The sequence below is a fragment of the Urocitellus parryii genome, chromosome 10 (assembly GCF_045843805.1).
Source record: "Urocitellus parryii isolate mUroPar1 chromosome 10, mUroPar1.hap1, whole genome shotgun sequence".
Classification (NCBI taxonomy): domain Eukaryota; kingdom Metazoa; phylum Chordata; class Mammalia; order Rodentia; family Sciuridae; genus Urocitellus; species Urocitellus parryii.
The window spans coordinates 36,166,976-36,190,831 of NC_135540.1; the positions used below are offsets into that span (position 1 = coordinate 36,166,976).

A 23,856-nucleotide genomic window follows, 5' to 3' on the forward strand; every position below is an offset into this window, starting at 1 on the left:
TGTTAATGATAGTCCTTGCTTTCTTCCACATTATAGATCTTGATATTCCCCAAAAGAGTCTAGAAGTTTCTTTCTTTTACATCTACTTCTATTTACAACATTTTTTTCTAATTTGGAAGGTGAAACTTTTCTGGCAATAAATTGAAGAGGCATTAATAGTAAACTTTCAGTTAATCACAATAATCCTGAGATTAACTCAGTACTCCATATTTGGCTTTGGCATGACATATGAAAGTGGGGGATAAAAGTATTTATTTGGGATTTTGCTAATGATATTTTCTTGAACTACTAGTAAAAAAAAAATTAATTTGTTTTTCTTCATGTGTCAAGTTTTTGCAGGAAATGACACCTGAAAATATGTTCAGTGAAAAGCAATAGCATACAATATCTCATGAAGAACAAAATTAAAGTTATGTACATCAAAATACACTTTGTAAGATAACAGAACTCATAAGTCAGTTATACAGTCAAGATTGTAACAACTTTGACATGTCTATCTTGATTATAAGTGCTAGCACTTGAACATTTCTTTACCTTTCATTTGAATCAATTAAGATCATCTCAATTACATCTTTCCAAAGACTTCAGTATAAAAATGAACGTTCACTAGTGTTTCTTACTTCAGCAGTAATAGACAATCTTTTGCTAATTTTTGTTATACAGTTTAGCATGTGACAATGTGTCTGAGCTGTGCCATTTATAGATCTATGTCCATCCTTCCCACCATCCCACCATAGAAACGACCCTCTATAATTTCAGTAAATTATGATTTTGCTTTTCAGTTAGCTTTCTTTGTGACCATTACTCTTTCTCTCACCACACTCCCAAATACTCATTTGGCCTTTGTGTTTGTATCAAGTCCTTTCAAATATTTTCTTTTTGCTGGGAATGATGGTACATGCCTGTAATCCCAGTAGACTAAGAGACTGAGGCAGGAGGATCACAAGTTCAAAGCCAGCCTCAGCAAAAGTGAGGTGCTAAGCAACTCAGTGAGACCCTGTCTCTAATTTAACACAAAATAGGGCTGGGGATATGGCTCAGTGGGCGAGTGTCCCTGAGTTCAATCCCCAATACTCATCCCCCCAATTTTTTTCTTCTTAGTATTAGTTAAAACATACAAAAAAAAAAATGTTACCCATGTGTAAGGGAAAGGAAACCTAAGGCTAAAAAAATGGACATATACTACATGACAATAACAATAGTAGCAGAAATAATAACAATAATGACAGTGGCTTACCCTTTAGAAGCTAGTCAGAAGCTAGGCCTAGTTCCAAGTGTTTTTAGTATACAAAGATTTATTTAATCTTTATACTAATCCTTTTAATCATCTGCTAAAATCACATGCACTTTATGTGCATGTGCATTTCAGAAAGAGTTCTCACTTAAAATAAAAATCCCTAGCAACTAGTGAATATAAGCAATGTTTGAAACACATTGAAATTCCATATCAATTTTGGACATTGTTAATATCTCTAATCTATCTGGTAAATGTGCAATGTTTCCTTCATTATCACAGAGTAAAATCCATTAATTGTTTGCCTTATTGAGTCTGGGGAGTTAAAAAGAGATATTTATAAGGTTACAACATTCTCATTCATTAAATTTATGGTTTTTACCTTTCACCTTTAATGTGTATTAAGAGTTCCTTTGTAGAAGTACCTTTGTATAATGTCCATAGGTGCTTTTCTCCATAAATTGAGGCAGTTTTGCCAATATTTTCTAATAAATAAGTCATTTTTCCTTACTAGGTCATAGTGTCACCAATATATTTAATACTCATGTCCATGTGTCTGGTTCTGAACTCTTTGTCCTTTTACATAGATCTGTGATTCTTTTCACACAATTTTTATTACTATGTCTTAAGTAACATGCATCCACTTGCAGTAAAGAGATGCTTCTCTTTGTTTCCTTTTTGTTTTCCCAAATCTACTAAGGTACTGTTGTAAGCCTTTGTTTATAAATATTAGAATAAGTTATATAGGTTCCTGGGGGGAAAGAATGAGACAAAGTGTACTAAAAATTATGAGAATTGTATAAATTTCAGGAGAACTGACATCTTTAAAACATCAGAAAGATAATCTCCATTTTCTCAGATCTTGTTTTATATCCTTCAATGTTTCTTAAAATCTCTTAAAGATCTTATGCATTCATAAATATCAATAGTCTTATGGCCACTATGATTTATTTCACTATTATTATATGATTTGCTAACTATGATGAATATAATCTTGTCTTCTTTTGTACTTTTAATCAGATATTGCTATTATAATGTAAAATTACTTTTTTATAAATAAATCTCACACTCAGCACATTTTCAGAACCTCTCTAGTAGCTCTGAATTTGTGTTGATTCTTTAACAACTCCTTGGTAAATAAAGACAGCATTGCACAGGTGAACAGCACAGGAGACATTCTTGTTTCTCACTTAATGAGAGAGTGCTTTGGTTCACATTCCCCAGAAAGAAGAGCCAAGAGGAGAGCTTGATTCAGGTAGTTTATTAAAAAACTGGGGGAGGTAAGCTGGTGAGGTAGGAAAAGAGGAAACTCCCATGTACAGGTGTGCTGCTAAAGCTTTCACTGTAGGCCCAAGGGGCTGGCTGGATACCTCCTCTATCAGCAGGAAGGAATGCCTGTTGTAATTCTGTTTGAAAAACTTGAGGTTGGGGCATTTCTCCCTGGTTTGATCCCCATTGGTTCTGGATGCTCCTGGGTTTTATCCCTGGAATTTCCAGCTACACTTGCACAGGAACTGAGCATTTGTTAGATTTAGAGAAGAGTGGAGAGGGCTGTGGTGCAGGCTCAAGGAGGGATGCTGTGAGAATGATCTTAGCCCACATGGAACTGGCCACCACAGCTGCAACCAAAGGGGGAGGAGCACAGAGCAGATGTGGCGGCACCAGCAGCACCCACTTCAGCCCACCCCTCACATCCTGTGCAGATCCACTTATGCCCACCTTAGGTTCACTCTGAACTTCTGAGGGAGTGGCCAATTGTAATCTCTAGAAACGCAACACAGGAGGTTAAATGGAATTAGTTGGGCCCCATTGTTAATCCTGGTCACAGACTGGGATACTACTTTGACTTCTCTCCTTTATCATTCTTCCTAGAATTTCCTCATTCCTTGCCAGTACTTCAGCTCTACTAAGACGCTTGCCTGGTGCAGTGATTCATGCCTTCATTTTTGAGGGTGTGGAGCCTTGGCTGTCATGTCCTTACCAGGCTGTGGAGCTTGGAAATACTGGATCACCTCTGTGTCCCCTTTATCCACTATCCAGCAATAACCTGAGCCTTCTGGGTGACAGCGATGACCAAATATTATACTGTCGGTCTTTGTTGCTGTTCCACCAGAGGGAAAATCCTAGTGAGTAAGGGGCAGACACTGACAGATTGCTTAGGCCCTTCCTATATTTCCAGGCACCTGTGTCCCTTTTGCATAGGAAAGGAAAAAAATTAAGAATGTGGGGAAAAAAAAGCCCACCACATGGTAGAAAATCTTTGTCAGCTTCTCCTGATAGGGGATTAATGGATAACAGCGTGATTCTTTATTTGGAAGGCCCCAAAAACTCCACCAGAAAGTTTCTAGAACTCATAAATGAATTCAGTAAAGCAGAAGGATGTAAAATTAATACCCATAAATCAGTTGCATTCCTATACAGCAATGATGAATCACCTGAAAAGAGAAATTAGGAAAACTATCCCATTCACAAGAGCCTCAAAAAAAAAAAAAAAAAAGATACATGGGTGCCGCAGTCTGGCTGGGCACAAATCACAAGCCACTGAGGCAGGAACAAACTTTATTTTTGAACTGCAAGAAAACACTTCACACACGCTCCCGGGGAATTCTCCCGAACAACACAAGAGGCTCCTCCAGGAACCCCCAGCTGGAAATATCTCTCCCGGAAATCCCTCCTCCTGCACTTCCCCAACCAATGGGAACTCTCGGGGAATCCCCGGGAATCCCCACGAGAACTCCAAAGTATCTCGAGAACTCAAAAGTAGCAGCCTAGGCGGATATTAATGCCTCGCCTGTCAACCAATACTGTTGGCAAAATGCCAGGGGCCATACAGACTCGGCCGTGGCTCTCAGCACATGGGAATCAATCTAACAAAAGAGGTGAAAGACTTCTACAATGAAAACCACAGAACACTAAAGAAAGAAATTGAAGAAGACCTTAGAAGATGGAAAGATCTCCCATGTTCTTGTATAGGCAGAATTAACATTGTCAAAATGGCCATACTACCAAAAGTGCTATACAGATTTAATAAAATACCAATTAAAATCCCAATGATATTCTTCAAATTAAATAGAAAAAACAGTTGTGAAATTTATTTGGAAAAATAAAAAGCCCAGAATATGTAAAGTTATTCTTAGTAGGAAAAGTGAAGCAGGAGGCAACACAATACGAGATCTTAAATCATTCTACAGAGCTGTAATAACAAAAACAGCATGGTATTGGCACAAAAACAGACATGAAGACCAATGATACAGAATAGAAGACACATGAATACAGTAATCTCATATTAGACAAAGGCACCATAAACATACATTGTAGAAAAGAAAGCCTCTTCAACAAATGGTGCTGGGAAAACTTGAAATCCATATTGACTAAAAGGAAATTAAACCCATATCTTTCATCCTGCACAAAACTCAACTCAAAGTGGATCAAGGACCTATGAATTAAAACAGAGACCTTGCACCTAGAAAGAAAAAATCTGCAAAAATCTCCACCATGTCAGCTTATGAACTGAATTCCTCAACAAGACATCTCAAGTGCAAGAAGTAAAATCAAATATCCATAAATGGGTTGGCATCAAAGTAAAAAGCTTATTCATAGCTATGAAGAGAGAGCTTACAGAATGGGGGAAAATCTTTGTCACCTGCATCTCATATAGCTCATTAATTTCCAGGATATACTAACAACTCAAAAAGCTTGACACCCAAAAAACAAATAACTCAATCAATAAATGGGTAAGAAACTGAAGAGACATTTCACAGATGAAGAAATACAATCCATCAACAAACACATGAAAAAATGTTCAACATCACTAGCAGTTAGAGAAACGCAAACTAAAACTAGACTGAAATTTCATCTCACTCCATTCAGAATGGCAATCATCAAGAATTCAAGTAATAATAAATGTTGGTGAGGATGTGGGGGAAAAGGTTCACTTACACATTGCAGGTGGGACTGAAAATTGGAGCAACGACCCTGGAAATCAGTATGGAGATTCCTCAGGAAACTTGGAATGGAACCACCATTTGAACCAATTATCCCACTCCTCAACATATACCCAAAAGACTTAAAATTGTTATACTATAATGATATAGCCACACCAAGATTTATAGCAGCACAACTTATAATACATAAGCTATGGAACCAAATGTGGTGACTTTTAACAGATGAATGGATAAAGGAAATGTGGTACATATACACAATGGAATATTACTTAGCCATAAAAAATAAAGCTATGGCATTTTTCATAACCTGCAAGAATTGGGGCATGGCTTTGGGGTATATATTTGTATATGGCAAGAGGACACCTTGCTGTCTGCTTCCTGATCATGGTGTGATCTCTGCCACACTCTCCGGCCATGAAGTTCTGGTGAACCTCAAGCCTGGAGGAATGGAGTCAGCTTCTATGGACTAAGACCTTTGAAACCATGAGCCCCTGAATAAACCTTTTCTCCTCTACAATTATGCTGGTCAGGTCCTTTCGTCATGACAGCAGAAAAGCTGACTATAACAAGTTTAAAGATAAAAATATAGGGCTGGGGATGTGGCTCAAGTGGTAGCGCACTCGCCTGGCATGCGAGGGGGGTTGGGTTCGATCCTCAGCACCTCATAAAAATAAAAAAAGGTGTTGTATCCACCAAAAACTGGAAAATAAATATTTTTAAAAAATTCTCTCTCTCTCTCTAAAAAAAAAAAAAAAAAGATAAAAATATAAATCTATGTCCCCAGAGTGATGTAGCAATATGATGTAGCAAGGCACCCACAGACTGGCTATGTGGTATTCCAAGGCAACCACAGTCACATGGGGCTGTTTTCCAGTGATCCACCAGCTCTCTTAATTCCTGCAAGTATTTGCTTTTACGAAGGGGGCTAGCTGTAATGTGCACCCCTGAATTTGATCCAAGAACAATAAAAGAACATTAGTTGGAAAGTGGTGAGATCTGAAGAGAGTGTGCTGTTTGATCAACAGTAAGGTCCCAGTGTTAATTTCTTGGCTTGGAACAATGTAGCTTGGTATATAAAACATTAACACTCTGGGAATCTGGGTAAAGTGCACATGGGAACTTCCACCATATCCATGCAATTTTTCTAGAAATCTAGAATTATTTAAAGGTTAAGAGTTTATTACGAAGTGGGAGGGAGACTTAAGTAACTGCACACTAGGACTCCCACCTGAACTCCAGTGATGTTCTGATAGCACCAGCAGAGAGGAATACACACTGTAATCTCAAAAAGAAGCCTAGGAAGAAGTAGCAACCGGGAGAGGGGCATGTGGGGCTCCCACGTGCTGGTTGCGTTCTACTTCTTAACCTGGACTGGGGGTGGCACATGTGTCTTCATTGTATGGTAGTTGACTGAACTCTGTTTTTTGTTTAATTATCCTTCAGTATAAGACAGGTTTTAACATACTTCCATTTTACTGGTAAACATTCCCCTGTTACTGATGAAGATTCGAGTGAAGAGAGTATATGGAAACAGATGGGGTCTAGAGGTAGGTGGGGGATCCTGTGCAGGGACAGATGTGACAGTTAATAAAGCATAAGTGTCACATTTTCAGAGCTGAGAAGGACCTTGGAAACCGCCAAACCCAGCCCTGGTGAGTTCTTCCTGGGGACAACTCTGTTGGTACTGCTGCAGGGGACAGGCAGGGCTAGACATCTGGGTCTTAGCAAAGCTCTTCAGGATGTAACCAGATTATATACCAAGGAGACATCCAGGAAAGTGAAGTGACTTCAGAGCAGAATGTCCCAGTAATGCCATAAAAGCCACATTCCCAGACCTCTGGCCACTTGCGGACTCCTGAGCTCAGTAAGTACCACCAAACTTAATTCATTCATCGAAGACATGATTTTCTATCAGTTTGGATTTTTTTTTTTACCTTAGAAATAGCACTGACTTTTCAACATATTTTATATTTCATGCTTCTAAGACTGCATTCATGAATGGTATTTATGACACAATAGCAGATCATAGACTTATAGACTATTAAAACTACTAACCTACCTGTTCATTTTGAATATGAGAAAACTGGTACCAGGGGTATTAGTAGCTTGCCACCTGTTTCAATTCTTCTTTTTTCCTTTTTTTGTACTGGGGATTGAATCCAGGGGCACTTAACCACTGAACTACATCCCCAGCCCTTTTTATTTTTTTTTAATTTTGAGACAGGGTCTCATTAAGTTGCTTAGGGCCTCTCTAAGTTGCTGAGGCTGGCTTTGAACTTGTGATCCTACTGCCTCAGCCTCCTGGGCCACTGGGATTATAAACATGTGCAACTGCACTTGGCTTCAGTTCTCATTTTTTAGGTCAATTAAGTGGACTGGATTTCCTTTCTATGGTTATTAACTCACCAGGTAAACTAGTATATAATGCATAATGTCAGTAGTTTGGGGCTTGAGTTCATTTATGTATGATTTTGTGAATATATTCTATGGAATATAATTGTGACTGAATGACATTGTGAAGGCAACTGAACACAAGATCACACACACACACACATACACACAAACACACAAAAAAATACTTCATTAGATGCTTAATACAAGGTGCTACTTTTAATGTGAAAATTTAATTTATAGTAAATTTAATTTATAGTAAATAAGGGGGATTTAAAAATGATTTTTAAGAAATATCAATTTTAGGTATGTAATTATGAGGAATAAAATTATCATACAAGCTAAACCCAGAAGATTCTTCCACAAGCTGGAAGGTGAGAGATCAATGCCAAGCATTGTCAAGTATTCTTCTCCTGTACATCTGAAATTCAACACACACAAAAATTAACTATATTCCTACCAAACATCAAATTATATTGACTGTATTCACTACTACTTTGTTAGAGAAACCTATAGCTTAATCAAATTATGAGTAGTTACCCCTTCACATATAATAGCTAACAGTTGTTGTGTGCTTACAATTTGGCTGGATACCATGCTGAGCAACTTGTACCTAAGAGCTTAGTTAAATCCTACATAATCCAGCAGTATATACATATTATCACATTTAAAAGTGGGTTGGAATTAGGCTTAACTAACTTGGCCAATTTTACAGATTCCCACTGGGAACCAAATTTCTAGCCTTCTCAAACACATTCATTTCCAAATCCATAATGCTACTCTCTTCAAAGGAAATATTGATCATGTAACTTTTTACTTACTCCCAATGGAGAACCCTCAGCTTTACCTGATGATAACTGTGCTCCTTACCAGGCTAAATAAAGATCCTTGAACTTCTGCTCAACCACAAGACAGCCATGCAAAAAATACAGGTTAAGAATTCAAAAACTAGGACCAGAAGGGAGCAAGGGACTTCTACAAGAGCCATGTCTGGCAGTTCTGGCACCAAGACTGTAATGAACATCGCAGATACTCAGCAACGGGACATCACCAGCAAGGCCAGGAATCAGACTCCAACCCTAAGTACCAGTTAGAGCACAGCAGGATGGAGTGGTCCTGGCACAGGTTAGAAAAGCAGCTGACACTAAAACACCAGGTTCAGTTGCAGTTGTTGCCTATTGCCATTCTTGGGCATCTTCTGGAATTTTAGCTTAAAAAACATCCCTGGCTTCTCTTTGCTGTAAGGGAAGATCCTCCTTCCTCTTGTGAACATGAGCCTTAATGGTCATGAAGTCTGTGGTGGCTTCTCCCTGTCTGTCCCACTTTTCCCATCTACTCATCAGCAGTGTGGCACTGACTTTGTGTTACAAAGATGCCACAACCAGATCCCACAAAAGAGAGTGGGCAGGGTAAAGAAAACCCCTTTCCACAGAAGTTTCCCTGTCAGTCTTCAAATATAAATTGATATGCAAATTTTCTTTTACTCATTTCTGGAACAAAATGAAATAATTAACATCCTAGAAAAGGAAAGTATTTCTAAAATTTTAAACCAATATCCTCTGATTTTGTTATAACCTGCATTTCTGTTTTGATGACATTTATGCAAAAATGGGACTTCCTTCTTAATTGTCGAAATGTGTTCTTTCTTTAAGAGAGTACACATCCTTTGATAGGGGGTATTCCAGCTTACTTGCATACAACTCACAGTCACACAAGTGTACACAAGTGTACAGCCTGTGATTTCATGATGTCTCCTAAGTGCAGGAGCTGAGGAAAGGACCAGCCTCTTGGGGCCAATGTTCACTCCATTATGCTCCCATCCCCCACTTAGCTCTTCCTGCTGTGCACGTGCTGGGGTCTCAGGCTCCATATAATCCATTCAGCTCAGAGAATATAAACCCTTGTTAAACAAGGAACAGCCCATTTCAAAGTGAAATGTTCTGAAGAAATGAGAATTCACCCCACAATCAAAACATCAAAACAATCCTTCAAAAGTTCCAAAATGAACATTTCTTCACATTAAATAGTAGAATACAAGTACAACATGTGCACATGTACTAGTGCACCATGATTCACTTTATGGGTGAGAAAACAGGGTCAGAAAGGTTTGTTGACCCTGAAAGGTCTCATACCAGCTTTAAGCCCAGGGGACTTTCTTCATCTCGTGGCAGTGTTAAGAAATCTCATTATGACATTGAAGGGAAACTTACATCACATAGCTGGCACAGCCACGGCTTTCTGTTGGACTAAGTCGTGGACAGAAGTTTTGTCCCAAAAATTCATTATGCAGCAAAGCCTATAGCACAAGGAGAACAAGGAAAGGTAAACAGTTCCAAATTTCAAAATTTTTCCAAAAGCAAGGTGCAGAGATGCATACCTATAATCTCAGATAGTGGAAAGGCTCATGCAGGAGGATGACAAGTTCAAGGCCAAACTGGGCAACTCAAGTAGTCAAATCCTGTTTCACAATAAAAAATTTTAAAATACTGAGAAAACAACTCAGTGGTAAAGTGCTTGCCTAGCATATGTCAGGTGTGAGTTCAATCCCTACTACTAAAAACAAAACAAAACCCAGTGGTCAAAGAATTATCACATTTATGTCCTCAAGTTCAGTCTTTATTATTCTAAAAAAAATGCCAAGTTTCACTATGAAAACTTTGTCACAGCAAGGCAACTGAAGAATTTTCCATGGCAACCAAGAAGGTTAACATTGGAATAAAGGGAAACCTCTGGTTATATTATGCCTTACTTCATTCCTTTTTTTCTTCCAGTTGTATAACCTCATAAACATTATAATTAGAATAATACAATGATGCTCAATGAACATTGTTCAAATATGGAAATGATCTTTTCTTGTTTGTTTTTATCAAGACCAGGTTACACTGTGTAACGTCACAGATAACTTTTTGAAGCCGACTAACTTGCTAAAACCAGTATGGCTCTGAGTATTCTACGGTCTTTATTTCTCTTCTAATTTCCCTTATAGTACAAGCTATGTTCCAGTCTCCCATCCTTCATTTTTTTCCTTATTGAACTAAAACATAAATGTTTTTCATTAATGAGTCAACTTTCTTCTTCAACCTTTCTCTTCAGCTTTCATCTTTCTCCAACAATTGTGTAACTGGGGTAACCCTAGAAAAACCCCTGACCTTGTGTTAGCCAAGGCTAACAAGAAATACTCATGCTTTGCTCCTGAAACACAGTTCTGGGATGGAAGAGATTCACAGCTCATGGCCGAGGAAACGAAATGATTAGGCTTTATTTTGATTGTTCCCAGTTTTCCCAAGCTATTCCCCACAATAACAGATGAAGACAACTTACCATATAGCCATAGTAAGGAATACTGAAGTACTGGAGCCAGGACAACCAAGGCTTTACCGTTTCAAAATTCAGCGTTATACCCAAGAAAATCTACAAGAAGCAAAACCCAAGAGTCAGGACTGGTTCAGTGTTTTCAGGAGGAATTCTTGACAAGACCTTTTCCAAGAACCCTACAACCTTCTAAACATTCTGCTAGGATCAACTCTTCATTGAAATTTCTTCCACTTACTTCTAAACACTTATCCTAATCCTTTGTGTATACCTCTGCATAACTACAGTAGTTTATTATATTAAAGGAAGAACAATATAACTACAATACATATTATCTATTTCACTTATTTGAACAATCCTTAATTATCAAGAGGACATTCTCAACTTTCTGTATAACTGCATATAATGGAAGATTAAGAAGTACACTCAATCCCTTAGTATCCATCGGGAATTGGTTACAGGACCACTCCACCCCCACTCACAGCCTCAAAAATGTACAGATGGTCATGTCACATATTTTTAAAATACCATGACACTCATATGTAATGCTGTACATTCTTCATGATTTAAATATACATATCCTGTACGTTTTAAATCATTTTAATATATATTTTGATACCTGATACAACATGAAACTTGGAAAATATATTATGACGAGAAAGGAAAATATATATATATATACACATATATATATGTGTGTATATATATATATATATATATACACAATATAGGTAATATTTTATTTGTTCGAATTAGTTGTACATGACAGTAGAAAGCATTTTGACACATCATACATAAATGCATTATAACTTCTCATTCTTCTGGTTGTACATGATGTAGAATCACACCTGTTGTGTAGTCATATATGCACATAGGGTAAAATAGCTGATTCATTCTACTGTATTTTCTACTCCCAAATCCCTCCCCTTCCGTCACTCCCCTCTCCCTAATCCAAAGTAACTCTATTTTTCCCTAGCGCCTCACCCCTTTTGTGAATTAGCATCCACACATCAGATAAAACATTTGGTCTTTGGTTTTGGGAAATTGGCTTCTTTCACTTAGCACGATGTTCTCTAGCTCCAGCTCCATCCATTTATAGGCAAATGTTATAATTTAATTCTTCTTTAAGATATACTCAATTGTGTATATATACCACATTTTCTTTATCTATTCATCTGTTGAAGGGCATCTGTGTTAGTTCTATAGTTTAGATATTGTGGTTGAGCTGCTATGAACGTTGATGTGGCTGTGTCACTATAGTAGTCCTTTGGGTATAAACCAAGGAGTGGGATAACTGGATCAAATGGTGGTTCCATTCCAGGCACAATTTTTGTTTTGAAAGTTTCTATTCAAGGTTGGTTGAATCTCTCAATAAAAATTGGTGGGCAAGAAGGTCCAACTGTACTGACTAATTGAATTATGCCTCCACTATCTGTTCCCCTAATGAACCTGGCAATATAGAAAAATGTACCAGAATAACCCTGAACATCACACAGTCCTCTCTACTTCCATGTATTCAGATTGTTATTTACAAAATTTTGCACTCTCTATGACTTTAGGAGTAATTTGGAGTTCTGAATGCAGGTTTAAAGTAACTCAAAGCCTAGAACAGATAAAGAGCATAAGGTGATGAAATCCATCAGAAAATGTGGTTGATCCCATTAAAGCTATTAGAAAACAGTATCTCGGTGGAGATGCCAGGAAGGACTTTGGGAAACACACAAAAGACAGTTATGAGATTATATAACACTTGTCCTAATAGGTGTGAGGTGCACTGGGATATACAGAACAAGGACAAGGTTGTGGTGTATCTGCATATACTTAGACTTGACCTAACCAAGTGCTAAGCATATAACACAACATCACTCAATGAAATGTGGTTTTATGACTGGTTTTAAAGTTCTATATAGAAACCTTTGCCTAATAATCTATAAAACATCAAATAAGTCAAGCAAAACAAACCATCTTTATTTATTTAAGGACATTTTATTTACTAGATGACAGCATGGACACTATAAACAACACTTACTGCTTTCCCAATGATATACATTGGTAGTTGCCAGATTCAGAAATGGAAGAATCATACTTTAGAAAGAGCTTATGCTAATTATCTACCATTGAGTGACATATCCTCCAATTGTAGCAGATAGGATGTGTGTATTAACAGTCTAAGATCTACAGTTCAGTTGACATCATAGGGGGGAAATGTGGTAACTAGTTCCATACATCTGTGATTCATCAATGTGAGTGCAAATTTAGGGGCATGTAAGATTAGAACCCAGTAACCATTAAAAACAAAAGATGAGCAAAAGTATATTAATACAAGAGATCCTCAGGAAACCAGAAAGTATGTGATCTTGTACTGCAGATGTGGGAATTTTCCACTGTTGTCAAACATTCCTTTTGAAACTACAAGAAGCACTCAACTTAGCCTCCCCAGGCTGCACACTGTAACAATTCTCACAGAGCTTCACTTTGACTTGGGAGAGTAGTGAATCCAACCAAAATACATGTGCTAGTTAAACATCTAGAAATTCTCTAACACTCACATGAAAGTCAGAAACAGGACTTTTGTTTTTATGAGGGAATCGCCCAATCACAACTCCCGTTTCCAGTTTATCAATAGTTCATAATATGTTACCAAGAAGTATTTTTAAAAGCTCTTTAGTGAAGATATGGTTAAAAGTTTTAGTAACTTCACTAGAATATTAGTAGGAAAGCTGGTACATTCTCTAAACAGTATCTCATTCTATGGCATCGTGAGAGTATCCAAGACTCATGTACAGAATCCTCGAAGCAGGTTTTATAGAAAAGGTGAAGGAACGGGAAGAAACAAAGGGAAAAATTCCCCTCTCAAAGCAGTACAGTTCACACTCACCGTCATAACCGCAAGGTGATGTTCACGAGAAATGTCTCTACATCCATCGACTTCTCACCTGCTCCTAGGACCAGCGCCATGGAGCTGGTAGCATAAGCCACCAGCAAAACAATAAACATCTTCATGAAGAAATCCCCTGGCTCTAATTTCAGCCCTTAGAAGGAAAAGAAAGGGTCAGACCAGCTGCCTAAGTCACCTTGTATTTGAGATTGTTTTTTACACAAATAACACTATAATATTTAGGCTAACAAAGATCAGAATGAAATGTCAACCAAATAGGGTCACAATTTCATTGTTTCCCTCCATGTAACCATGTAGAATTATCACACAGTTTTCTCTTTTACATTTACTGCAAAAGAACATTTCCACTTAACAACTATGTTCCTTTACGTGTAATTATGAATGATTTCTGAGTTGCTGAGATGGAGAGATACAGGCAACAAAAATGGTCAAAATTCTACTATGTAAGGAAACTTCTCAGACATATCCACATGCCCATTGTTTGCTATAACTGCATTAGTGAAGAAATTGGAATCAGGTTTTGCAATCTCACAGTGGTTTTAATATGTAGGGGGAGGGAGGTGTCACCATAACCTAAGACCCTCTAGACAAACCACCACATGGCATGGTCATAGAGAATGGGGCTAAGTTGTGTTTCTTAATATGATCTGGATCATACAGTCTGAAGATTTTTGAACAGCTGCAAGAACAAAAATCAGGAGTCTGGGGATCTAGATTCTGTGACTAATTCTTTATGATATACCTCTTATTTGTAAAACAAAAGATTCAAGCTCTATTAGTGGTTCTTACTTTGTAGCATGTGGTCAAAAATAGATATTTCTGGTGTGTTTGTGTGTGTGTGTGAGAGAGAGAGAGATATGGAAATACTCATGCAATGAAACTGGAGGGTAAACCCACGCATAATGCACAAACATATCTGTCTATATCCACCAAACACATATTTTTCTTAAATCAATAACCTCAAAAGCCACCATGTTTCTCTCAACGGAGAAGGGGAGAGGGAAAGAATGTATGTATATGTTTATTTTTTATCCCTCTCAATATATGTCTTTAGGATTACCATCTGTATTTTATCTAAAATAGAGAGATTTATATATAGAGATCCAGAGAAGAAATGTAGATGGATAGGCAAATAAATATCCCAGTTCCTCTAGCATAATCTCATATTGTTAGGGTCTATAAACAAGTCAGGATGGCGCCTGGCATTTTGCCAGAGGGAGTGGTTTGTGAAGTAATGCCAGCGAGCCATTAAGTGTGGAGATTCCTTATTGGTTGACTGCTGTATCTAGTTTATGTTAATTAAGATAAGCTGTGTGAAATTTATATATACCTTCCTGTCCTACAATAAACAGCTCCCACTCCTGCTGTATCAATCTAAACAAGTTGTTCGTCACCCCCTCCCCCCCTGGTTATTTTGCTGCAGCAGGACTGCGGCATCATATAGTTTTATAATTCCTTCCATGTTTGTGTATGACACACAGCATTTCTCAATACAATATAGTTTTATAAAAGTATTAATGTTTGGTTGGGTCAGTCATAGGTGCACATGCCTGAAAACACAGCTACTCCAGAGACAGAGGCAGGAGGTTCACAGGTTCAAAGGTAGCCTGGACAACTAAGCAAGACTAAAATGTCTCAAAATAAAACCAAAATGATGAGTGGTGATGTAGTGGAGTGGCAGAGCACTTGGCCAGCTCATTTATACTCTGGATCCAAGCCCCAGTAAAACACACGCTTATGCACACACAAGTTCCTTTGGAAAAAGTCTGAAAAACAATGCCCACATTTAGCAGCTGTATTCGAGAGGTTACACTGCTTCCACAGCTTTTGAACTAAACCTCTGAAACTATGAGCCAAAATAAAGTTTTCCTTATCTAAGTTATTTTTTGTGGAGTATTTTGATCACAGCAATGAAAAAAATATCTGTTTATTTTGTTTAATTTGGTTCATGATTTCAGAGATTGAGTCTGTCGCCAGTTGAGTCCACAGCTCTGGACACAAGGTGAGGCAACATCATGGCAGAAGGAGTGTTGCTTACAACATGGTAGCCAGGAAGCAAAGAAAGAAGGAAAGGGGTAGAGGGAAGATGTACCCTTCTAGGGCATTCTCCCAGTAACCCAGCTCCTCCAGCAATTCCCCACCTGCCTATAGTTATCACCCAGTTAGCCCATTCAAACTGAAATGTGCTAGTTAGGCTACTACTCTCACAATGCAATCATTTCACCACCAAATATTGCTACGTTAATACACGAACTTTGTGGGAAACCTAATGTTTCAACCATAACACACACAACCTAGCTCACAAAAGCTCATGTCCATCTCACAATGCATAATGCATTTAGTTCATCTGCAAGAGTCCCCATTGTTGTAAAAGTTAGAGCAGTGCCCAAAAGTCATATTCCAACATCTCATTTGAGACTTAAGGCAAACTCTTAGGTGTGAGCACCTGTAATGATCAAAAGAAAATTATAGATATCCAATATAAAATGGCACAGAGTAACTATCCCCATTCCAAAATGGAGGAATAGCAGCATACAAAGAAAGCACGGAACCAAAAAAAGTCCCAAACCCAGACAGGCAAGCAGCTCCCATAACTCCAGTTATAACATCTAAGACACATGGCTGTGGTATGTCATCTCCAAAAGACTAGAGCAGCAGCACTGACTGGTCTTGTGAGTTGTAGCACACATGGCCGCTCTGTTAGCCTGGCTTTCTCTGTAGTCAGGAACTTTTCTCAGCAGATAGTCCACACTACTGGCATCTTTGAATTTCTGGTGTCTCGATTCTATTCATCTTTAAAGATTCATTCATCACCCTCTCAGGGGCAGCCTTCAGGGATTCCAACAATCCTACACTTTGCCTAGTCTCACAGACCTTCCTTTGCAATCTCAGTTGAAAGCCTCTATGAACCTTTAACTAGAGCATCTTGCATTCTTGCAGAATCGGTAGTACATGAATGATGTCAAGGTCTGCTGCTAGCTTGTGCAGGAGTTGGTTCCCTGGGATCATGGCTATAGTAGCCTCTGAGTGCCTAAGCAGCTGAAAAGCGTGAAAAAACTTCCTAGGCCCAAATATGTGAGCAAGGTGCACCCACAATCTCTTCTCAAAGGAATTTTTCCTTCTATATCCTTGAACCTGCAATTGGTGTCGTCTTATGAATTCCTGAGATGCCTTCAAACTACCTTCCCTACTGTCTCTGTGTAAAGTACTTAGCATCTCCTCTTTAGTGGCTATAATGTCATCAACAACCACAGTTTTCTTGGCCCGACTTTTACACACACTTTCTAACCAAACTCCAAGTTTTTAAAAATCCCGCTTCTCTCCTTTCTGCTCCTGATTCTTACAGTAAACCTGGCCAAAATCAGAATAATACATAACACCACCTGAATGAATGATGTACTGTCACGAAATTTCCTCCACTAGATTAATTCATCCTTTACCTTTAAATTCAGCCTCCCAGAAAATCTGAGGACATGGGCTAAATAAATATAGACAATTTGTTTGCCAGAAGGTAACATGAAAGTCCTCTAGTCCAATTCCCAAGAGAGTCTTCATTTCCTTCTGAAAACTCTTGAGCACCGTCCTTAATGTCATGCCCTGTTTGCATTTTGGTCTTCTGAATTTCCACCGTAATAGCTCATTAAGCTTTGCTTACAATATTTTAAGGCTTCTCCAGCTTGTATGTCCAAATTTTCTGAACCCCTATCACAAACCATTTCAAAGGCTTTTCAATCATATGGGCAGGTTAGGCACAGCAAAATCCCTATTCCTGATACCAATTTTTGTGTTAGTCAGCTTTGCATTGCTGAAAACAAAATATCTGACAAGGACAACTTAGAGGAGGAAATGTTTGTTTTGACTCAGAGTTTCAGAGGTTTAGTCCATGGTTGGCAAAGTCCATTGCTCTAGACCTAAAGTGAAGCAGAACATCATGGTGTAAGTAGATGTCTAGAAGCAGAACATCATGGTGTAAGTAGATGTCTAGAAGCAGAACATCATGGTATGTGGTAAATGAGTGCTGCATAATTAATCATGGCCAGAATCAGAGAGAGAAAGGGAAAGGAGATTCTGGTGTAATAAACTTATCCAGGTCTTCCAGGGCACACCCTCCATTGACTGACCTCCTCTGGCCTCACCTGCCTACAGTTACCACCCATGTAATAATTCAAACTAGGAGGGACTGATTAGATTACAGTTTTCATAAGTCAATCATTTCATCTCCAAATATTCATGCATTAACCCAGAAGCTTTGGGGAGTATCACATATCTAGACCATAACACTAACTTACAGTTTTAAAGTGGAGTAATGAAAGCAAGACTTGTGGAAAGAAAATGCAGACAATGGAGGGAATCCTCAGTCAGCTCATTACTAGAGATGTCAACCATACAACCATCCAAAAGCCTTTAATTATGTTTGACTAGGATTTTAAAATACGTAAAAATGAAAGTGATCCTGATTTATAAGATTAATAAGAGGTCAATAAGCCAGAAATGTAAAGAACTTCAACTCAACAATAACAACAACAAACAATCCAATTTTGAAATGGAGTTGTACAAAGATCCAGTGGAACTCTAATAAGATAAAGAAATACGTTCTGGTGGGGATGTGGAAAAACTAGAACCCTTGTGTGCTACTGATGAGAATGTAAAATGCTGCAGCTACAGTGGAAGACAGCATGGCAATTCCTCAGAAAATTACCAAAGTTATCATATGACCCAGCCATTCCACTTCTGGATATTTACCCCAAAGATTGAAAGCAGAGACTCAGAGATATTTCCACACCTGTAGCTGCATTACTCATAATAGCTCATACCTGGAGGCAACCCAGATTTTCATCAGTAAATAAATGGGTAAACCAAATATAATAAATAAATAACTATTTTACAGACTGAAAAGCCAAATTCTAACACATGCTACATTTTGAATGAACATTAAGTACATAATGCTAAGGAAAATAAGTAGGTCACCAAAAGAGAAATACTATGAATTCATGTATATGAGGTTCCTAGAGTGTCCAAATTCAGAAACACAAAGTAGAATGGTGTTAGGCAGGAGTTAGGATAAATACATATGGGAAGTTACTATTTTTTGGGGATTCGACTCCGGAAGATGAAAAAATGGTCTGAAGTTAGAAGGTGGCAATACTTGCACAGGGTAAATGTACTTGATGGCACTGATGATACAGAATAGAAGAGACAGAGACGAATCCACATGAATACAGTTATCTCATAGTAGACAAAGGCACCGAAAACATTCATTGGAGAAAAGATAGCCTATTCAACAAATGGTTCTGGGAAAATTGGATATCCATATGTAACAAAATGGAATTAAACCCCTATCTCTCACTCTGCATGAAACTCAACTGAAAATGAATCAAAGACTTAGACACTATAACAGAGACTCTGTGTCTATAGAAGAAAAAGTAGGCCCATCTTCACCATGTCAATTTAGGATCTGACTTTCTTAACAAGACTCCTAAAGCACAAGAAGTAAAATCAGGAATCAATAAATGGGATGGATTCAAACTAAAAAGCTTCTACTCAGCAAAGGAAACAATTAAGAATGTGAAAAGAGAGCCTACAGAATGGGAGAGAATCATTACCACCTGCACCTCGTATACAGCATTAATCTCCAAGATATATAAAAAAACTCAAAAAAGGGGCTAAGAAACTGAGCAGACACTTCACAGAAGAAATATTATCAATCAACAAATATATGAAAAAAGTGTTCAACATCTCTAGAAATTAGAGAAATGCAAATCAAAATTACTCTAAGATTTCATCTCACTCCAGTCAGAAGGTCAATTATCAAGAATATGAGCAACAATAAATGTTGGTGAGGATATGGGGGAAAAGATAGACTCACACATTGCTGGTGAGGCTGCAAATTGGTGCAACCACTCTGGAAAGCAGTATGGAGATTCCTCAGAAAACTTGGAATGGATCGACCATTTGACCCAGGTATCCTACTCCTCAGTTTATACACAAAAAACTTAAATCAGCATAGTACGGAGATTCAGACAAATCAATGTTTATAGCAGCTCAATTCCCGATAGCTAAACCATGGAACTAACCCTAGGTGTCCTTCAATAAATGAATGGATAAATAAAATGTGGTGTATGTATACACAATGGAATATTACTCTGCTTTAAAGAAGAATGAAATGATGGTATCTGCCAATAAATGAATAGAGCTGGAGAATATCCTGCTAAATGAAGTAAGCAAATCCCCAGAAAACCAAAGACCAAATATTTTCTCTGATATGTGGATGCTAACTCACAATAAAGGAGGCAGGTGTTAGGGAAGAACAGAGTTACTTTGGATTAGGCAGAGGGGATTAAAGAGAGGGAAGGGGATATTGAGTTAGGAGAGATAGTAGAATGAATCTGATATTATTATCCCATGTGCATAAATGACTACGCAATGGATGTGATTCTATATCATGTACAACCGGAAGAATGAGAAGTTATATTCCATTTATGTATGATGTATCGAAGTGCATTCTATTGTCATGTATAACTAATTAGAACAAATAAAAAAATTAAAAAGAATGGTTAAAAGACTAAATCAGGGTTGTACATAGTTTACTAGGACATTCATACATACATGCATCTGTTAAAAAGAAAGCTTACTCTTCCACTTGGTTTTTAATGTACCAACTCATCCTACCCAGAATTAAACAGTAACATTTACTCTATACTTACCATAAATTCAAATTATTAAAAGATGTTCAAAAGTTTGAAAAAAGTAACAGCATTTTCTCAAATAAAGATCAAAATTTGCTTACCTATTCTGGATTTCAGTACAATCATTTTTGAGCACCCAAAAAGTGCTATCTACAACTGTTGCCAGAAGGATTGTGGCATACACCTTATCCAAAAAAAAGGAAAGAATTTTAATTAGAGGTAAAATTTTTGTACATCATTTATTATTACAAGATATGTGGCTATATAATCAAGTCTCTCCACTGAGATCAACACTTTAAGTGGCTTGGCCAGAGTCCCTAAGAGAATACAAAACACTGTATATTATTAGTGTGCTTTCTAAATTAAATTGAAAATTAAGGCATCTGTTGTTTTGGGAGCTGATTGGGCAACAGAGCAGATGACTCTGAAAGTTAACATTCCTTTCCGTGTCAACCGGGCACTGCCACAAAGGGTAGCAGAGTGCTGAAGACACTTGGGGAGCAAATTTTCAGAGTTGAACTGAACTCCCAAGTTTTGTGCCAGTCAATGTGTAATTTCATATTTTAAAATCCTAAATTATTTGCTATCTGGCGCTTTACTAAAAATTATACTTCTGTACTACATTACACCTATTACAAACCTGAACAAGAGTTGTTCCTTTAATCTCAGGGAGCTACAAGGTTCTACCCTTCTTCTAGAGACTACTACTTCTCTGACAATTGCTGGAATTCCTCTTGGGGAACTGAGTTCGCTGATGGGACAAAGAGTTTGAATGTGCAATCTCAAGACACTGAGCCTGACACAATCCTGGTTTATTGAAAGTCGCTCTGTTCTAATTATGCTCTGCGCATAACTACCATCTACGTGTCTTGTACAAAGCACTGTAAACCACTTTGAGGGGCAAGTAGGAAAAATTAAATGCATGAATTACCTCAAAGAATCAACTCATTGCAGCTCACTGTTCCATCATGGGAAATCCAGGTTGATGGATCTAAATCACCAGATGTGTCTCCAAATGACATTACTTATTCTCTAAGAATAAAACTTTACCTTGGTTGACAGGACACCTAATTGCCTGTGTTCCAACAGAAATGCCAATGTCACATGGATCAAAATATTTGGAGCAATGACAGTATGATTCAAATGGGGATATAGGATCTCAGATATGTTCAGAAAGTGATGACTTGTATATAAAAATTACAGTGTACATGTGAAGTAGTTAGCAGTATTTCATTAGAGCCAACAATATTCTTTCAGCACTCAGTAATCTTTCAGTACTCAGCAGAAACTCAATGACTGATAGTAAAATGACTGAAAAACCACCAGTAAATTAATCCCCTTATAAGTAACAGACCAATAAATTGGGAGAACTAGTGTTTCCTGTGTTACAGGGGTTAAGAATAACAAAAAACCTTAAGGAGGGCTGGGGAACATAGCTCAATTGGAACAGTGCTTGCCTTGCATGCATAAAGCCTGGTGTTCAATCCTCTGCACCACCACCGGAAAAAAAAAAAAAAGGAAGGAGTGATAATCAACAACCACTACAGAACTAGTATAAAAGACAAAAGACTATTATCTCATCTCAGTTGAGAAAGATAATGGGACAATGAGTAGCCTTATTAACTCTAGTTACTACCTGTGTATAAATAGCACACTCTTTGAAATATCTATTTACAAATATCTATTTTCAAAGATTAGAATCTCTCAATGAGGAGAGTCAATTATAAGGAAGAACATTTGCCTACAGGTTCTTCTGTCAGAAAGTGTCCATCCCAGACCTCCCTCAGGTGTACTAAGTGCCACCAGGTGTCCCTCGTTGCCTGATTTCAGCTTCAAACCAACCTTCTTCCACCAACTGCCTGCCCTCTCCCTCCCCTTCTCTATTGCTTCTCTGCTTAAATTTTCTGCATAGTCCTACTGCCATCTGAGATGCTGTATATTTTATTTGTCCAATTACCACCTCTCTACCCTGATAAGAAAGTAAGTTCCATGAGGGCAGAGATTGTTATTTTTACTCACTTTGTTCAACACCATATTAGAGTCCCCAAAATGCAGCAAATGATCTGCGTGCAAGTTGTGGAATAAATCAATATATGAAGGACGCCAACTAATAGAACACCCCAAGTTGCTTTCAGTTTAATTAAAAAGTTCTTTTTCTAGCTGAGCATGGTGGCTCATGCCTAGAATCTCAGTGACTCTGGAGGCTGAAGCAGGAGGATTTCAAGTTCAAAGTCAGCCTCAGCAACTTAGTAAGGCCCTGAGCAACTTAGAGACCTTGTTTCAAAATAAAAAATAAAAAGGGTTGGGGATGTGGCTCAGTGGTTAAGCCTCCCTTGGTTCAATTCTTGATTGAACCCCCAAAATCTTTTTCTACTAGATTATATATAACATCTCTTCTAAACAACAAAACTTCTGATAGTGTCCTAGAAACCACTAAAAATGTTTCCATAGTAAAAACTTAATTTTTACCTGTCCTATATCCTCAATGGAGTAGGGGCAACAAATAGATGGAAGGGTGGGTAGAAGATACACATAATCCTGAGGCAGACTACATCAGAACAAACCTGCTCCCACATTAGTATTTCACAGCACAGTCATGAGTCTGCAGGTTACCTGACGACGAGTGACCGAAGGGAAACCCAGCAAGTTTGGATGTCCATAGGTGGGGTCTGGGGCTTCAGCCTAGCCATTTTGACTTGGGGCCTGGTCACTAGTTGGTTTTGTGTATTCTATTCTTTTGTTAAAGTATAGCTGAAAATTGAATGCTATTATTATTATTATTTTGAAGCAAGGTGTGCTGTCATTTGGTTGAATTTAGTTCAGTAGCAGAGTGTCTACCCTGTAAACATGTAGTGCCCCTGTATGTTCCCAGCACCTCACAGAATGAGGGGAAACAAACAATAGCAATAACCAATGCCAACAATATACAGCATTGAAATAAATGCTTGGTTCCTAATATGATATCTACAGTATTAACTACATTAAAAATAAGAAGTGGTGGGTTTAGCAATTGCCAGTAACAAAAACAATAAGTAACCATGAACTTATTGGCAGTAAATAAAACAGTAGTTGTGGACTACGTTATCCACAGAAAAAATAAATGCAATAGAATTAATAGTGGGGGAAGGAGTTACATAAACCAATTAGTTCTAAAATGGTAAGAATATAGTTAAGACAAAATAAAATATGAATGTAAAAAAGAGTTTACAATTTTAAAAAGTAAACAGAGAGAATGCAGAAGAGATGTAGCAGATGATGGTTGTAAGAAGAAGGTTAAAAAAAATAAAGGTAACAATGTAATGGAAGAGAGAAAAATGGAATTTGGCTATTAGTCGGAGAAGAAAAGAGAGAATTAGAAAACAATCCAAAATCAAAACCAAAATATACAAA

At 37.8% G+C, this 23,856-nt stretch overlaps 1 protein-coding gene across 1 annotated transcript in view; it reads right to left on the reverse strand.

The window, feature by feature from the left end:
• Positions 1–20,649, reverse strand: part of LOC113175391 (broad substrate specificity ATP-binding cassette transporter ABCG2-like) — an 85,473-nt gene extending 64,824 nt beyond the window's left edge. Inside the window, exons 1-4 of the mRNA XM_077803243.1 lie at positions 20,568–20,649; positions 13,760–13,913; positions 10,891–10,980; positions 9,780–9,865 (exon numbers count right to left, since the gene is read on the reverse strand). The gene's annotated coding sequence lies outside the window, so the exon portion shown is untranslated. The remainder of the gene's footprint in view (positions 1–9,779; positions 9,866–10,890; positions 10,981–13,759; positions 13,914–20,567) is intronic.
• Between the last annotated feature and the right edge of the window lie 3,207 nt (positions 20,650–23,856).